The following is a 16531-nucleotide window of genomic DNA, read 5'->3' as shown; positions in this document are numbered from 1 at the left end:
AAGGGAAAAATGAAAGACTGTTCTAAGGTTAACCAGAGAGGAGATGTTAATGAGATGTCTTCAAGCCAATGAGAAACTTGATGTAACAGGAAAAATTTATGATACAAGGAAAAGTTTGGAAAGTTCACCCCACCCTCCCTTTTAGAACGCATCAGCCTAGACAAAGACATACGAGATTTTTTATGCCCCCACAAAAAGGAAGAGAGAATAGAGTTAATCTTCTTGAAATATTTCAAGGGGATAGGAAGCGGAATGTTAGAGATTGTGAACAAAACAATGGGAGAGAGCATCATTTTGATGGTATCTAATCGTCCCCACCATGACAGGTAGAGAGGATGCCATTTGCTAGTGAGAATAGTTAATTTTTGTATGCAATCTTCCATAGACTTAGTGATTGTGCCCGAGAGAGAGGAATGAAAATGGAGGCCCAGATATTTAATAGAGTTAGGGCTCCAAGTAAACCCTGAAGCAGAAAAGTCATCCTTGAAAGTTCCTTTAGTGAGTGGCAAGATCTCGCATTTATCTTTATTTAGTTTATAACCCGAAACCTGAGCAAAAGAATGAACTTCGACTAAGAATGCTGGAAGGGAGGTGACTGGTTGGGATATAAATAATAAGACATCATCAGCATAAGCTGCCATTTTAATGTTGGAATCATGAAAATTAAAACCATGTATATTATCATTCTGACGAATTCGCAAAAGGAAAGGTTCTAGAGCAAGATTAAACAAAAAGGGCGAAAGTGGGCATCCCTGCCTAACCCCTCTCCCTAACGAAAAATAAGAAGATAAGCCTCCATTCGCCGAAATAGCAGCCCTAGGACGAGAATAAAGAAAGGAAATCAGGGAAGAAATTTTTGGTCCGAAACCGAACCACTTCAGAGTTTCAAATAAATAAGGCCATTCAACTCGATCAAAAGCTTTTTCTGCATCCAAAGCTATGGCTGCAAGGGAATGAGGGTGATGCGAAGTCTTAGAGAGAACGTCAAAAAATAATCTGGTGTTATCCGATAACAATCTGCCCTTGACAAAGCCAGATTGTTCTTTCCCTAAAAGCTCGGGTAATGAAGATTCTAAAAGCAAAGCCAATACTTTAGAAAAAAATTTGTAGTCAATGTTTACCAGAGAAATAGGGCGATCATTTTTACAATGCTGTGGATCTTTACCCGGTTTCGGAATAATACAAATAAGGGTATCAGTGAAGGAAACAGAAGCCGAACCAGTTTGAAGAAAGGTAGAGAGAAGCAAATGCGATTTGGGAATTAGCAAGTTTGAAAAACAGGAGAAGAATTAAACAGTAAAGCCATCCGGCCCCGGAGCTTTACCCTGTTTGAGAGTGTGAAGAGCCTGAAGAAGATCCCTGTGAGTAAGATCAAATTCTAAGGAAGAAAGGTCCGGAGGAGTATCAAAAGGACAAGATATGGTAGACAAAAATTGGGAGATGGACTGTTCGGACGAAGATGCTTCAGAGGAATATAATGTTTCATAAAAATGCAAGAATTCTTGTAAGATGTCCTCATTCTTATGTTTCAGCAATCCATCTTGACCATAAACAGATTCGATGTTGACTTTGTTATGTTTGACCTTTAAGTAATTAGCCAACAACTTACCAGCCTTGTTCTGTCCACCGTAGAACTTGGCGCTGGATTTTAAGAGAAAAGTAGAGGCATTAGATGTGGAAATTTTATTAAATTGAAGTTTGGCAGAGATGAGGTCGTTTAAGCAATCTTTGAGTTAGTAGTATAATATAAGTGCTCCAAATATTTAATTTTGGAAAGTAGAACAATAGTGTCCTGTTGGGCTTTCTTCCGTTTACGGGGAACATAAGTAATGATGAAATCCCTAGCCGACGCTTTGAAAGCATCCCAGACTACAGGAAATGGAACTTCACCTGTATGATTAAACAAAAAATATTCATGAAAAAAGGACGTGAAAGAAGATACAAATTGGGCATCAAGAAGGAGAGCATTATTAAAGCGCCATTTTTTAAAGGAAATAGGATTCTGTAGAACATCCAATATAATGGAAACTGGAGCATGATCTGATATTAAAATGGAGCCAATGTCAGAAGAAATGAGGGACTGAGTAAGGTGATGTGAGAGAAAAAAATAATCTAGTCGAGACTGAGTTTGGTGAGGGGGTGAGAAGAAAGAGTATTCTCGGGAGGTGGGTTTGCAGAGTCTCCAGGCATCAGTAAGTTTGAATTGTGCGATAAGGTGAGTAAAAGGATTTTGTGACTTATGAGGGATGTAGGCGCTAGCTGAATGCCTATCCAGAAAGGGGTCAAATACTTTGTTACAGTCACCTACTAGAATGAAATTATCAACATAATGTTGAGTAATTAGCGGAGCTAAAGAGGACCAAAAAGAGGCGTCCCCACATGTGGGAGCGTACACATTTAAAATGGAAATAGGAACATTGTCGAGATTAAAATTGACTAACACCCATCTACCTGAAATATCAGCGAAATGCGTTACTGACTGGACTAGAAGAGATTTTTTAAATAAAATCAAAACGCCATTACGTTTACCATCACCTGGAGAAAAATACACTTCGCCTACCCAACCCCTTTTCAATTTGGCAGATTCAACTGCTGATAAATGTGATTCCTGTAAACAAACTATATCTGCATTTAGTGTGGACAGATGGGATAACACTCTCTGTCTTTTAATTGGTGAATGTAAACCTCTAACATTCCAAGAAAATATTTTCAAAGGCATGAAATAGTGTTAAAAAAAACAAACATATCAATATATCAGTAGAGGAAGAAGCAGAAAAATAAACCAAGAAAAAGATATGAAAAGCATATATATATGGTAATAAGAGACAACAAAGATAAAGGAGAATAGTGACATGAAGAACATCAAAGTAAAAACCAGTTACATGATGAGGAAAGAAAGGGAAAGTAAAAGCATGGAGATATAGTATAAACAAGAGCAGGAACGAAGAAAAATGGAAAAACTGGATCAAGAAGAAAGAAGGATCTAAAGAGCATAAAGAAGAAAGAAAAGTAAATGAAAGAACAATAAAACAGAAGAGGAAGAATAATAAACTTACATATTGTCGAGGACAAACAAAAGGAGAGGAGGGTGGAGGCCACATAGAGCAATGACGAGTCATAAGCTCCCAAGGGAAGGAAGGCAGGGAGGAAAGACAACCGCAACGAACTCCAGGGGCATGAAGGTGAATGGTGATGTGAAGGAAGAAATCTGTATGAAGGGGAGAAAAGGGTGAACGTTAGATATGAAGAACATATACAAAAAACAACCAATTGAGAAGACTGTATAAACATAACAATCATAAAAGACCAACCAAGAACAAGCGTACAGTCACTAATACAATGCAGGTAAATGTAACCAAATATTAAGAACTAGACGATGCAGCAGTGTCCATACTGGTAGCATTGTGAGAATATAGAAAGCTCTTCAGTTTCAGCGGATCATCATAAGTAGTAGTCTTATTATTGAAAGTCACCTTGAAAAGGCAAGGATGAAAAAGTCCATATCTCGCTCCCATAGATCGGAGCTGTGGTCTAAGTGAAAGGAAGTCCTTACGCCGATCAGCAGTAGATTTTGCATAATCCTGTGAGAAGAAAAGCCGATTACCAGACCCAGTGAGTCGAGGAAGTGCCCTGGCAGCAGACAAAACAGTGAGTAAATCGGTATATTCCAAAAAATAGAGTATAACACGTCGCGGCTTTTTAGCATGAGTGGTCGAGAAGCCAGTTGGAGGAGGACCTAACCGATGAGCCCTTTGTATGTTCAGACTGGTGGTATCCGGCAGCTGGAGAATCTTTGGTAAAAAGGATTTGAAAAATGCTAAGGCATCAGATCCCTCTGAATTTTCCGCCAGGCCATAAATGCGGAGGTTATTTCTCCTACTTCTGTTCTCCAAATTCTCAATTTGTTTGTGGCGTGCAGACACTTGAACACACAGTGGATCAACCTTGGCAACAGAGGAAGCAAGAGTGTCAACATGGTGTTCTACAAGGGTTACACGACCATCAATATTCGACCACTTGTCAGAAAGCAGCTGAAGAGTAGATTTGGTTTCCTCAAGAGTAGATTTAGTTTCTTCAATAAAAGGGCGTAAAGCCCTAATTTCTTCCAAAAGTATATCCATCGTTACTGATGAGGTTTGTTTGGGAGGAGAAGGAGGGTCTTTTTTTAGCCTTTTGGTGGAAGCTTTAGTGACGCCACTAGTGTGTGGAACAGAGACTGAAGAAGAACTCTTAGCCGATGGATCAGAAGAGTCATCCATCTCTAGACACCTGTATCTAGACCCCGTTTGAAAAAGAAATTTACGAGGAGTTGGAGAAGGCTTGTGTAGCTCCTTGTACAATCTACCCATAGATGTTACAACAAAAGCAAAAGTAGTAGCCACAGAATAAGGAAAGAATGAACAGCAGTAAAAAGTGACAGTGGCATCCAAAAGCGTGAAAAAGTCAGCACTGTGTCAATACATTTGAAAGAGCCAGGACGAAATAACCTGTAAGTGAAGCAATACTCATCATAGAGCGCAGTTAGAAATCTTTTTACACTGCAAAGCGACGAAGAATAGGGTTCAGTTAGGAGCAACAACAAAATGGCGGTCACAGGTACATGTATTAACTTCACATATCTTTATGAAATAAATGAAAATATGTCACATTAAAGTAAGACATAGAACGCGGCCCATGTCTGGTGAATTGTAGAGAAGAATATCCGCAAAATAATGTTCACACATACTGCAGCGTCGCTGTGAGGAAGAAGGAGGAGCCAGAGGTGAGAGGAAACCCAAGTTGCACAAAAAAAAAAAAAACGCTCTAAAAAGGGCCAAAACTTAAAGGTGTAGAAGGTACATCAAGGCGTGCAGTAGGCTATCGAAATGAAGAATAGTAATGTCAATCCGCCGTTACCTTCATTAAGCAGGAAGCGCCATGCATAAAGCTCTGACCGCGCTGATACAGGAGGCTCCGTCAACGAGGAATCAAAATGGCGGACGTGACGAATGAAGTCGGCGCTTCGAACATTCGCCGAGGTAAATGAAGAGCCACAGGTAAATACGAGGCTTTAAAGTCACCCCAGCAGTGCCACAACCATTCCGAAGTCAAAATTCATGACTTCTAGGTGTAGAAGAAACGTCGGGAATCTCGCTGCGGTCCCTCCTCACCGCGCTGCCCGGGAGAGCTACATAAAAACCGCCATTGTCCGCGGGCGCTAGCCACGCCCCCCCCCCCCCCATTAGGTGCTTTTAAAGCATTGAACACGACGCCCCCACGCCAAAATTTGATGGACGGGCACGAAAACTGATTTACTGGGCCCTAACATCTTACTGTCATACCTTACCCTATTGTTTTGTAAATTGAAAATTGGACTTTAAATGATGTTTGCAAATGCATAGTCACGCGTGTAGGAACTGAATAACTTGGAGTGGTGTCCTAATGGATTGTTATGGTTGCAATTTAGGGATCATTTTTGATACAACACTATTGTCACTAGTTTTAACTGGGGAGCACTTATGGTAGAGAACTTTAGTATGAGCACATGATCTTTTGATTAAAGAGTGGCAAGTACCCTCACTATTGTCATTTATATTTCCAAAGAATTTATGTTGGAATGTTTTGCTCTATTCTATGGTTCTTATATGTGAAGAATAAAGGATGAGATAATTGTATTTAATGTTGGCATCCAATTCATTTGATGGGTCTGCCTGAATCTCAGACTGTACCGATTTGAATAATCATTCAAGTGGGTGGGGCATCTTTTTATCTCAGCGGCCCAGACTTGCCGGCGCTTTATATGGGCCTAACCCCAAAAATGATTGTTTGTACTCCCATTGATAGGCGGACACGCGGGAAGTGTACCCCACTTTCATTGGTATCATGCGAGCTCACAGTAAATGTGCCAAACTCTCACTGGTATCAAGGGAGCACACAGGAAGTGTGCCATACTTTCAGGCAAGCCCACAGGAAGTGTGCCATCATCACATTGATATCAGGTGACCACACTTGAAGCGTGCCCCACTACCACTGGTATCAGGCGGACAGACAGGAACAGCGAGCTATCCTGTCAGACAGAGCTCACTCGCCTACAGATTAAGATCCGAGAGGGGGGCGGCAGGGAGTTAACAGGCTGCTGTGCCCCTCTGCAACTGCAATGCATGCTGCTGGCCCTTGTGTGCACTGGGCACCTATCTCTGGGCTCCTGGCTCTGGGTCACGACTATGATTGTCCCTCCCCAAGCCACGGCGTGAACCCAGCCTTCGGTGCATACGTGAGCTCGAGCTGCAGCGGTTTACACATTTTGCCATATTTTCGCTTGCGTGCTTGAGAGCAGGGAGTGATACACCCTCACTAGAACCAGGCGAAAGCACAGGAAGTGTTTTCTACTCACGAAGGTGTTGAAGGGCTGTTAAAGGAGGGCTCTAGATTATTATGTTGGGCACGTGGTGGCACCGCGCGGCGGGTGTGCGGAGGGCGGGCCCCGTGGCCTCTCATGCTAACTGCAGCCTGGCACCTCCATTAAAATGTGGGCTTGTCAGCTGCGCTGGATAAAGTGTTCCATTGAAGTAGATAATTGAAAATCAAAACGGACTTAGTTAATTTGATTAGGCAGAGGCGCTGTTGAATTGTTCTTCATCTAAAGAGATTTAATTTTGACATGCAATTAAATCCTTCTGTCACCCGTAAGATGGTGGATTCACACGCCAGGGCGGCAAACTTGGCAGATGTGGGCGAGAGTATAGGCGGCGGGGTGACAGGGAGTGACGGGTAGAGATAAGTGGCATGAATATATTTATAGAGAAAGGAGGAAACCGCGGTGACAGCAGAACATGATAAAGCACAGTCCGATTGCAGAGTGGAAGTCTCGAGGGGGCTAGGTGGCCACTGTTAGGGCAGCGGGGCTTAGGAAGGCCTGTGTGGGAGAGAACGGAGATCTGCGCATCCTCGGGCACTCCGAGGGCAGCCAGGCCTGCCTCAGTGCTCTAGCGTTTGGCTGTTTACATTCGAGGCAGGTGAGATTCAGAAAGCGCTGTCCACCAAGTATACCGCCGCGTGGGAGGGGGCAGAAGGAGGGGAGGTCACCACCCTATATTGTTCATTTAACACTAACTTGGACAATTTTTGATTAATAAAAAAAGTTGACTTAACTCACCTTTATGCTGCAGAAATCCCGACCCGTGGACTGGAGAGCACACACCAGTAATGTTAGCCGCCGGAAGTATCTGTTGACTTTTCCAGGGCCCGCCCGCCTCCCGCGATGTAGTTTAAGTTACAGGCAGGCGGCAGCTAATCAAAACACTTACACAGAGGCAGAGCAACGCATGGGCGGGCAAAAGCGTGTCTCCTGATTTGTTAACACTGTTTTCCCCTCTTCCATTTCTACGAAGATTAACTTCGTAGAAAAGAAAGAGGGACAACCGTTTAATAGTGCAGGCTTTTGGAGTGACTGCCGATTTAAGAGACACAGGTATGGTGGCGCCCGGCGCCCCACTGACCTTGGCACCCGGTGCGGTCGCACCACTCGCACCGCCCAAAAGCCGGCCCTGAATGAGTATTACGTTACCAAGCATGGGATTACAAGGCCATAAGGGGCAATATATCACTCGCACACCGAGCACTGTGCACTTCAAGCGCCATGCGCACAGCCCTTCCAAAAACACGAGAACACCGGGGAGTTGTACTTAAAGGGTCTTACTCCTCATGGTCACACTGGGTCTTTCCCACACCAGAGGTGTCGCTAAGACAAGCGGTATTGCTTTCACTAATAAAAACTGAGAAAGTAAAGAAATAATGTATGCGCTAGATCTAACAAATTCTATAAAGGAAGCCTCATATAATAGAAATCAATTCTTCCTTTCCCCCCATTTCTTCCTTTTTCCCCCATCATAGATTTGATGAAAGCCGAAAAGAATCACCTAAACACAAGAACTTAGGAGTACCAGTTCTTTTCATCACACAAGCCCAAGATGGTATGTCGAGAGCCTAATTCGAGTCAATATAAATGACACAGCAGACTCTGGATTTAGTGTTTCACCAGACTTTTAATTTTTTACTCATGCAGGCACCTAATTTCCTACCCGTCCAAAGCCCTGCCCTGATGAAGACCTTCGTTTGAAATATCGTGCTTGGTCCTACCCACTGAAGGTCAAAACGCGTTGGTTCTCTCCAAAGAGAGGTTTACAGCAACCAAATTAAATCATTTTGTACCACAATAGGTGCACTCGAACTGAATGGTTGACGCTCTCAAAAGGAGTTTGTAAATAATTCTCTGACCTCTCTAGGACCTGTACAATAAAGTTAATTGAGGGCAAAACAAGATAAAATCCCAATTAGAACTGTAAAGTAGTAGGACTTCCTCCTGTTGGAAAGGATATGCTTGTAAAAATTATCACAATCAGGATTGCTGCTGTATTTGTATGTATCAATGTCTTATGGTTTTAGGTCACATTTATGTCTGTTATGTAAATAGTGTTTATGTCTTTTTTAGTTGTGTTAAAAGGCGTTGATGTGAAAAAAACAAAAAGAGAGGTGTATGTCTCAAAGTGTGACGTGATGCGTGAAAATGAATGAAAAATGAAAATGAAAACAATATTTAATAAAGCGCACTGCTACCAAGCGGTTTCCTGGCGCTGGGGGACCTGGGTCAGAACTCACAGAGGGAGACACAGGGGACCTAAGAGGGAAAAGCCAAAGAGAAGAGAAAAGTTTTTAAGGCTTTACGGAAATGGCTGAAAATAGGAATGGAGCGAAGATGAAGTGGAAGACTATTCCAGAACTGGGGAGCTAAGACGAGTTCCCCCGGATCTGGACTTGCGGAAGCGGGGGATGTGAAGGAGAGAGAGAGAGGAAGAGCGGAGAGTGCGACTAGGAGCATAGGAAGAAATAAGGGAGGTGATATAAGCAGGGGCAGAACGGGAGTGGGCGCGAAAGGCAAAGCAAGCAAGTTTGAAGAGGGATCTGAAGCGAATGGGGAGCCAGTGAAGGGATTTCAAAACCGGGGTGATGTGAGAGAATTTGGGAAGGGAGAGAATGAGACGGGCAGCCTGATTTTGAATGGCCTGTAAACGTCGGGATTCGTGGGAGGGGATACCCACGTACAGGCCATTGCCATAGTCGAGGCGTGAGATGACTAAAGCCAAGACTATGGATTTAAGCGCGTCGGTGGTGAAAAAGCGTGATATTTTCCGAATAAGACGGAGGGAAAGGAAACATGAAGACACAACAGAGCTGATCTGGCTGTGCATGGTTAAGTCAGAGCTGACTTTGATACCAAGGGTACGGACAGAAGAAGAGGGCGTGGGGGGGGGGCCAAAAGAGGGGGGCCAATGTGCAGGGGACCAAGGGTTAGAGGGACCACCCGTGAGGACAAGTTCCGTCTTATCGGGGTTGAGCTTAAGATGGTTGGCGCTCATCCATTCCGAAATAAAGATAAGGGTGGAACTGAACTTGGGAATAGAATCAGGAGAAGAAGACAGATCAAAGACAAGCTGGAGATCATCTGCGTAATTGTATACAGAGATCCCCTGCTTGAGAAGAGAAGAAACAAGGGGACAGATATACAGGTTAAAGAGGAGAGGGGAAAGAGAGGAACCCTGAGGAACACCACAAGTGACCGAGCAGGAAGGGGCAGAGAAACCGGAAAGATGAACAGCCTGATGCCTATCCTGGAGAAAGGATGCAAGCCAGGAAAGGGCCACACCCCGAATGCCCGCTGCGCAGACACGGTCAAGAAGAATGGAATGATCGACCGTGTCAAACGCAGCGGACAAGTCGAGAAGCACCAAGGCTTGGGGAAGATTAACGTCTGCCTTGCCCTTGAGTTCATCTAAGACCGCTAGAACCACCGCTTCTGTAGAATGGCCAGGGCGGAAGCCCGCCTGATGGGAGGCTAAAAGGCCATTATCCTCAATGTATGAGGAGAGGCAGGAGGTGACGTGGGTCTCTAAGATTTTACCCAGGTAGGGAAGAAGGGAAATGGGACGGAAATTAACTGGGAGGGAAGGATCTAGACCAGGTTTTTTTAGAATAGGAAAGACAACAGCAGATTTAAAGGAAGAAGGGACAGCACCAAAAGCCAGTGAGGAGTTGAGAAAAGAGAGGGGGGGACCAGGACAGTTAGTGAAGAGGATTTTGAGGATCCGTGCAGGAACACCGTCCAAAGGAGAACCAGATTTAACTTTAGACAGGTAGTTGTGAAACAAGTCAAGGGAGATAGGGGGGAAAATGTCGAAGGAAGAAGAAGGGAGGGTAGCAGAGCTGGTGAGGGTAGGCTGAGGCACAGTAGGAATGTCGGCTTTAATTTTCGCAATCTTGTCAATAAAAAAGTTATTAAGTGACAGACAAAAGGATTGGGAGGGAACCAGGCTGGGGATGGAGCGATCAGAAGTAGCAAGATTGCGAACCAAAGAGAAGATTTCACGAGGTTTATTCACGGAGAGCGATACTCTCTCCGTGAAGTAAGAAGATTTGGCATTAAGGACTGCTTTTTTGTAGTTGGTAAGGAGTTGTCTGTACTGAGCTCGCAAAGGAGGGGAATACTGACGTCTCCAAAGGCGTTCCGCCCGTCTGAGGTCAAGTTTTAGTGCCTTGAGCTCAGTGGAGAACCATTTGTGCGCGTCGTGTGGACGAACCGCTTTGATCTTTTTAAGCGGGGCCACACGGTCACACGAAGCAGCAAGCCATGTACTTATGGCTTTGGCCTGAGATTCAAGGGGGAGACAAGTGAGATCAGGAGCAGAGGATACCAGAGAGAGTGAAAGGGAATCAAGATCGGTATGGTTCCAGTTGCGGGCTAAAAGGTTTTTAGGGGGAGAGGGTTTGACAACCATACCTAAGTGAACAGAAAAGGAAATAATAGAGTGATCAGACCAGATACAGGGAGAGATGGAGGGAGGTAAAGCAAGGGGGCAAGAAGACCAAATTTGGTCAAGTATATGACCATGCACATGGGTCGGGACTGTAACATAAGAGGTAAGATTCAGACATTGAAGAGTGGCAGAGAAGTCTTTTGAAGAGAGGTCTTCCTTAGGGTCTCCTGGCCAGAAGTTGAAATCTCCAAGAAGGAGCACAGAGGAGTTGTTGACCACAAGAGTGGCCAGCAACTCCTGGATGGAGGCTACAAAGGAAGGCATCGATTGAGGGGGGCGATAGACAAGAACCACAGTGAGGGGAGAAGGAAGGTTGAGGGAGCGGGCCACCAAGTAGTCCACGTTAGGAATGAGGGGGTAAGGGAGGAGCTGAAATTTAAGTGACGACCGGACAATCATCGCCACCCCCCCGCCGACCTTGCCATCCGGGCGGTCAGCTCGGAGAGCATAGTAGGTGTCAGGGAGGATGGCTAGCAGATCAGGAAGGGAGTCAGAAGTGAACCAGGTTTCGGTCAGAAATAAAAAGTCTGGAAAATCAGTGGTTAGAAGATTAAAAAGAGCTATCTGGTGTTTAACTGCGGACCGGGTGTTAAGTAGGTAGGCAGAAGCAACCGTAGGGACCAGAGGGGAACAAGTAACCGGGAGAGAAATAGGGGGGGGAGGAGGGGAATCGGGAAAAACAAGAGTCGGGCTGAGTAAAGGAGAAGAAAGAATACCAAGTGATTGTAGGTGATGGAGGGGGAGAGGGGTAGGAGAGGAAAAGACCGATAATGCATTGAGTTGGGCAGCAGTGTAGACCAGGCGTGAAGCAGAGTGGGTGGCCCCTGGTCCCGGCCCGTCGCGGATGGGTGCAGACGGGCTTAACTTAGGCGCAACTTCGGCGCGCCTTCGTCGCGCCCGCTGCGCCCGCCCGCTGCGCCGTCGGAAGACAGGAACAGTTATATGGGGACGACACATGGAGGGGGAGGGACAAGGGGCGTGGCAGGAGGGAGGAGCCAAAAGCGCTGCAGCGCCGAGAACAGACCCGCCCAAGATGGAGGAGCCGCCCGTCCCCTCCGAGAGTCAGCGAGGAGGGGGCGATCAGCGGCGGCGGTCTGGTCTCTGGTCGCGTGCAGGGAGGAGACAGCCAGGAGGGATCCAAGCGCCGGGATCGGGGCGCAGTGCAGGTGAGTAAGTGGGTGATTTAAAAAAGCAAAACAAAGTTGCTTTGAAAGTCTCGTTGCTCCCGGAGTCGCCTCGGGAGATCGCAGCAGGTCGGAGAGCCCAGGTGAGTGAGCTCCTTAAGAGCTAAACCAAGGGGGAGGAGCAAAAAGCGTACCTCTTTTTTGCTTATTAAAAAATGAAGAATGAATCCGTAAATAAATGGAGCCCAAGGTTAATAATAGAACCATTGAAGCACAAGTATAAACGTATTGATGATGTCAGAGGTATTTTGTTTTTGTTGAAACTGTGGACATCTAGTACGCAGTCCGGGTGAAAGTTGAAAAATATGGCTGCCCGTAATAAAGCCCGGTTCGGATACAATAAGTGGATTGTGCCCTGCTAGAACTTACTTTTGAACTTTCAAAAACATTGTTCTGAGAAGGTAAAGTTAAGTGCAGCAAGGCATCAGGCAGTGTCCAAGGAGGGAGCATTGTCGTGGGGGAGCACTGGGTCGAACCCGCAGTGAAGATATTCTACTTTCAGGCATAGTCTCGTTTTTGGAAGCTGAAACGTTTCAGCGGGATAATCAGGAGGCTTGAGCCGAAGAAAGTTCCAGGGGTTCAGATACCCCTTTGGCAAAGGACCACTGAGCAGGATTTGCTGTTACAGTGAAGAACGTATCAGGAGCAGCCTCAAAGTCAGCCCGGCCGGCAATGTTTCTTGGGCAGATAGACGAGCAAGTAGTACCTGGTTTCCCCTCAGTTCTCAGAGCAGTTTATAGCCAAAAATGTTCTAAGACCTCAGTTTTGGATTTTGGCTATGCGGGCACCTGTAGCACCACAACCAAGGATGTCGGACTGGTAGGACAGCATTTGGGGGTTCAGGACTCACTCAGGCTGAGTTAAGGTGCACTTCAAGATGGTGGGAGCCTTTTATGTCCCTGTGGCACTGAATAGGAAGCCCGCAAACTAGCCCTTAAAGTCACTATGGTAGTCCTGGGTTCAGGTTAAGGCACAGGGCTCAAACAGCAGGGCTGTACTTTGAGGGCTCAAGGCAGGCTCCAGGCAGCAAAGCAGTCTTGCAGAGTGCACAGCAGGTCATATTAGCAGGCATTCTTCTAAGTCCTTCCGCTGGTCCAGAAAGTGAACTGAAGTGTAGGTCTGAGGGTCCTATTGATATACATAGTGCTTCCTTTGAAATTGGAAGAAGTTTCTAAAGGTTTCTTTTTTTTTAAGTAAAAAGAATTTCCTGACTCCACTGACCTTGCTCTAAGCTGGCAACTGTGACAATGTGGAGGTAATGAGTCCACCCACCCCATCCTGAAAGCAGATGGCCCATTCAGGTACACCTAATCTCTCTATTGGGTGTCTGTCTAGGAGGAATTCACAAAGTCTAACTGTTAGTTACACCCAGTCATGTGACTCAGCGAGGGCTGCAGGCACAAAATAGCTAATGGCAGAAAAATGCCCACTTTCTAAAAGTGGTATTTTCAAAATCGTAATTAAAAAAGAGGCTTTTTCCTTACAATTTCATGGATACCAAACATGAAACACTCACCTGGTCCCAATGAAAGGTTGGTACTTATTAAATGTAATAAGGCAACCCAATGTTCTACTATGCAACAGGTAGGCCTCACAGTAGTGAAAAAATAAGTAGTTTAGGAGTTTTGCACCACCAAAACATGTAAAAGTACATGTCCAACCTTTTAATTACAATGCAAGCTGCCATATGGGCTACCTGGGCCCTTTTTTAGAGTGGATGTATATGCAATAAAAGGAGAGTTTAAGGCTTGGCAAGGAGGTTATATTGCCATGTCAAATTGTTTAAAATTGCATTAGAGCCGTAATGGCAAGCATTTGAGATGTTTTAAGGTGCTATTTAAGTGGCCGGCACAATAAGTGCTCCATGCCCACTAGTAGAATTTACTTTGCAGGCCCTGGGTTTATGGTATACCAGTCTACAAGTAAATTAAACATGCCAATCAGGTGAAAACCAATCCTACCATTTTTAAATGAAAGAGCACAAGCATTTTAGCATTGGTTAGCAGTGGTAAAGTGAACACAGTCCTAAGGCCAACAAAAACGAATTAATCAATAAGTGGAGGGAAGCCAAAAAGGTTTGCTGGTGACCCTGCAGAGAGGGCCAGGTCCAACATACATCATCGTACAAGCATTGGCAATTCCAATAGGTCTGGCTTTAAAGGAATGTTGCATGGTAATGTGAAGCATTACAAATGAATGGTATATGTATTTGTGTGGCAGCAAAGAACAGTAGAATAATATTGGTGTAGGTTAAAAGGTCAGGTGACATTTGAACTGTTACGCAGGTCCTCAAAATCCAGGTAGATTAATGACTGCCCTCCTCCCATCTGTGCTGCTGCCAAAGAAAGATTAACGCCATAAATCATCTAGGTATCTAAGACACTTTTACAGCATTACAATGTAATGCGTCTGTGCCCCTGTAATTTCAAGCTCATGCAGCTGGATAAGTAAACAAAATGATCATAGCTGGTGGAGTGCAAGCACTTTTTGTGTGGTAGCACACAATTTCTGGTCAATCAAAAAATTTACTTCTGGCTCCCGGCGTGTGGTTGGAGCCAAAGCCCCTCTCAAGTGGTACTCACATACGTTTCTGTCAACAGCTGCGCTGTCAAGCCAGACCCTAAATACAGACTAAGTAGCAGGCGGGTTAAAACACAACGCTGTCTAACGCTCAATGGTATTTTGCTTCACTGTCCCAGGGGAAGACAGAGTAGATGAACAGTTGTTGCTGCAGGGAGGCACTTTACAGCACCTAATATTGATAACTCGATACCCATTTGGCTTAGGGTATGTCACTGCTAAGGCCAATTGACCAGGTCAAATGCAGAGTTTAGATTTACAAAGGTCCTATTTAAAGGGACTTTTATTGTTTGTACTTATTTTGCACAGATCACTTTGCATGATGACTGTGCAAATTCCGGGCCTCATTTACTATATTTTAATACAGCACATTCCTGTCCTCCCTGCATCGGAGCACAAACAGCATCTGTGCACCAACACAGACACACTTGTGTCATGTTGCAAGGGACCCTACATTGCAGATATGATTGTTTTTGTGCAGGAAGGGGCACCTTCCTGCACAAAAACAATAATTGGTGGCATTTTCCTATATTTAGAAAGGGGAAAAAATGAGGGTAAATATAAGTATTTCTCCTCGTTGTGCCACTCCTACGCCTCCCTTGGCCCATTGTGCTGCTGGTGCCTCCAAAAAAGTGATGCACCGGTGGTGCAATGGACTTGTAAATGAGGCCCTCCGTGTCTAAAGCCAGTTTTTGAATTGGCTAGAATCCGTTCCAAGTCCTTGCAAGCATGGCGGCGGTTAAGCACCAGGCAGCCACAAATCTTGACCACACCATTCCATAAAGAAATGGGACAGTAATGGCTTAGATTGCCTTGACTGCCCTTCTTATGTAAAAGAACAATTATAACTAACTTCCACGAATAAGGTATACTATCTGTTGGTCGCCAATGCTGCGTTAAAGACTTTAGTTAACAACTCTGCTCGCAACTAGTTTTTTGTACAATACATTTCAGCCGGAACAGCATTTGGGTGTGGGGCATTATTTGATTTCTGACGCAGGATTGCGTGTTTAACTGCAGGGCAGGACTATCAAGCTAAAGCCGAGTTTTTCTTTTACAGTGGTACAATAATGGCAGCGTCTCCATTAATGAGCTCCAATAGTGTATTAAACATATCGTTGATGGGGGCGTGGCTTGGACGCCGAACAAGATGGCCGCCTGAGACCGGAGCTCTCCTACGCCGCGGCGGACTCTTCATCTCTTCGCCGCTATCTGCGACCGTTTCGGCTGATTCCTTGCGGCTCCTTTAAGCGGATGACTTCGCGCTTCAGATGTGACCGCCAGACTTCGTCTCTCAGCAGTTTTTGGCCCATTCTTGCCTCTCGATGTAAGTCCCTCAGCGCGGCCGCCATTTTGAAATATGCGCGATGTGTGCGCGACGCTGAGGTGACCGCAGATATGCTCTCCTTGTTCTTCCTCCAGACACTGGACTTTATTATTAGCAACTAAGGGCCTCTCCTTTGTGTTTTGTGCTCTGTCATTGCGCTATGCCTGCAAGTTTTTCCTCATGTCGATGCTGCTTCCTGAGAGACCCCTGCGTTCATGCTCCCCTCGCAGGCTGTTACGTCTGCTGTGCTCTTTTTTGATGATTTACTTCAGACTCAAGGCGTAAAACTCACTGCATCCCCATTACGTCTACGTGCTGGGTTTTTGCTGCAATTCTTTCACCAAGTCTCAGCGCATATGGCATTCGCGCCCACTGGTGATCTCCCTGTTACTACTGGAAGCAATCTTTAACTCCTGTTTGCAACACCTCTGAGTCTTGGGATTCTTCCTGGTTTTTGTTGTTGCCCCTTATTGCTCCTGTTGACCGCTGTGTTTTCCAACCAAGCATATTGACATTCTTTGCTTTTTGAGTACAAGACGTTGCGTTGGATTGCTTCTTTTTCATCCTGTCACTGGCACGTTCAAGCTTCT

The 16531-nt window shown here is 45.2% G+C and overlaps 1 long non-coding RNA gene across 5 annotated transcripts in view; it reads right to left on the bottom strand.

The window, feature by feature from the left end:
* The window catches only part of LOC146822647 (uncharacterized), a 332500-nt gene extending 325216 nt beyond the window's left edge, over nucleotides 1–7284 (bottom strand). For all 5 annotated transcript variants that reach the window (XR_014961810.1, XR_014961811.1, XR_014961809.1 and 2 more), the window contains exons 1-2: nucleotides 7136–7284; nucleotides 3057–3208 (exon numbers count right to left, since the gene is read on the bottom strand). This is a non-coding gene — a long non-coding RNA (uncharacterized LOC146822647). The remainder of the gene's footprint in view (nucleotides 1–3056; nucleotides 3209–7135) is intronic.
* Between the last annotated feature and the right edge of the window lie 9247 nt (nucleotides 7285–16531).

Source organism: Triturus cristatus, chromosome 5_2, assembly GCF_964204655.1.
Source record: "Triturus cristatus chromosome 5_2, aTriCri1.1, whole genome shotgun sequence".
NCBI lineage: Eukaryota > Metazoa > Chordata > Amphibia > Caudata > Salamandridae > Triturus > Triturus cristatus.
Note: the sequence above shows the minus strand (reverse complement) of the source record. Positions and strands in the feature narration are given on the sequence as shown.